At 43.6% G+C, this 1,984-nt stretch overlaps 1 non-coding gene across 1 annotated transcript; it reads right to left on the bottom strand.

Moving 5' to 3' along the window:
* Positions 1-1,235: 1,235 nt before the first annotated feature.
* LOC120259793 lies at positions 1,236-1,342 on the bottom strand. The gene has a single exon (XR_005536343.1). It is a non-coding gene; the product is annotated as a small nucleolar RNA R71 (small nucleolar RNA).
* Positions 1,343-1,984: the final 642 nt, after the last annotated feature.

Genomic DNA, 1,984 nt, shown 5'->3' with positions numbered 1-1,984 from the left:
TGTAATGGAGTGAAGCGTTGAGGTGATCTTAGTATCTAGGGCTTAATTGTGGCTAGGGACCTTCCGCCTGGACCAAAGGGTTAGGTCTAAATCTAGGAAGAGATTTATCACTTGGAATCCCTAGAGCTCATTGCAACTCTATGCGAGTCCGAGGTGTTGAGATTGTTCGATTTCTCCTCCGGGACATGTATATAGTTAGGCATAGTTGACCTTAGATTTGGGACTATGTATGTAAGGATTTCCACGACTCACCATTGCATTTATTAGGAAGCATAATAGAGAGTTCTTGCACTTGAAGCGATTATCCTAGGTGAAGCATCATCCGAGTACCGCATCTTCATCGATTGCCTTGCCTCCTCCTTACTTTTGCTCTCTTACTTGTTGCTTTTAATTTCTGAGAATTGAATCATTACCACAGTTATCATTGTTGATACTTCACATAGCTAAGAATCGAATTAAGTGTCTTTACTCCTTACTCCCTGTGGATTCAACCCCGCTCATCCGGGATTATTACTTCGACAAACCCGTGCACTTGCGGGATATAAGCAAGGGGACCTTGTCAAGTTTTTGGCGCCGTTGGCGGGTAGTTAGGTATTTAGAGATACTTTGCACTTTGTTTTCTTAGCTATTTCACTACACATTCTATTTCATATCTTCCTATTCTATCATCGTTCTGATTTTCTTTTTCTTTACTTTTGGTGCAGCTCCAGGTTATGACCCAAGGGAATCCATTAATATTGATTGAAGGAGACCCTGAGCTGGAACGTACACTTCGAAGGAAAGAGAAAGAACCTGTACAAGAACAACCTAATCCAGCTGATTTGGAAGTAGAAGGATCTGACAACATGGCAGAACAAAATGAGCAACAACGAACACTATCCAATTATGCCAAATCTTCAGTGTTGGGGACACAATCGAGTATTGTGCATCCCCCAATTACAGCTCAGAATTTCGAGCTAAAACCGGCATTCATCCATATGCTGCAGCAGTCCACACAATGCAACGATTTGGCCGATGAGGATCCAAACAGTCACATAGAGAGCTTCCTCGAGGTATGTGACATGCTGAAGATAAATGGTGTGATGGATGATGCCATCAAGTTGAGAGCCTTCCCATTTTCCTTAAAGGGGAAAGCGAAGCAGTGGCTAGACTCATTACCTAGAGCATCAATCACTACATGGGAGGAGATGGTAAAAGCTTTTCTAGCCCGTTATTTTCCTCCCGGAAAATCAGCAAAGCTTAGGAATGAGATCTCATCCTTTATGCAGTTGGAATTGGAGTCTCTATTTGAGACATAGGAAAGGTTCAAGGAACTCCTGCGCAAGTGTCCGCAACACGGATTCCCGGAGTGGATGATTGTTCAAACCTTCTACAATGGTTTGAACCCGAGTACAAGGCAACTCTTGGATGCGGCGGCAATAGGTACCTTAGGTAGCAAAACCCCCGATGAGGCTCGTCAATTGATTGAGGAAATGAGGTTAAATAGCTACCAGTGGAACGTTAGGGAAAAGAAAAAAGTGCCGGTCTCCATGAAATTGATACAATAACTTTATTGGCGGGCCAAGTGGAGAGTTTGAGTAAGAAGCTAGATCTTATAGCTTCGAATTGAGTTGTGGCCATGACCAATTGCACCGGTTGTGGTGGAGGACATGCTCCCTCCGATTGCCCAATCGTCATTGGTGATGTTTCTTCAGTTAAGAATGTTGACTTTGTAGGTAATGGAATGAGACCTCAAGGGAATCCATACTGCAACACCTACAATTCAGGTTGGAGAATCATCCCAACTTTTCATGCAGTAATCAAGGACCACAGAAGACCATGGGGCCATCGGGGTTGCAACAACAACAACAAGCCCCTCAAGTGGAAAACAGAATTTCAGGTTTGGAAACCCGAATGACGGATTTGGAGAAGCACTTGGCTAGATTTGTTCAATCGGCAAATACAAGGTTTGAATCAGTCGAGGCTACACTTCGCAATCACACCG

This window comes from Dioscorea cayenensis, chromosome 4, assembly GCF_009730915.1.
Source record: "Dioscorea cayenensis subsp. rotundata cultivar TDr96_F1 chromosome 4, TDr96_F1_v2_PseudoChromosome.rev07_lg8_w22 25.fasta, whole genome shotgun sequence".
Taxonomy (NCBI): Eukaryota; Viridiplantae; Streptophyta; class Magnoliopsida; order Dioscoreales; family Dioscoreaceae; genus Dioscorea; species Dioscorea cayenensis.
The sequence above is the reverse complement of the archived record's forward strand: the minus strand, read 5'-3'. Positions and strand labels throughout refer to the sequence as shown.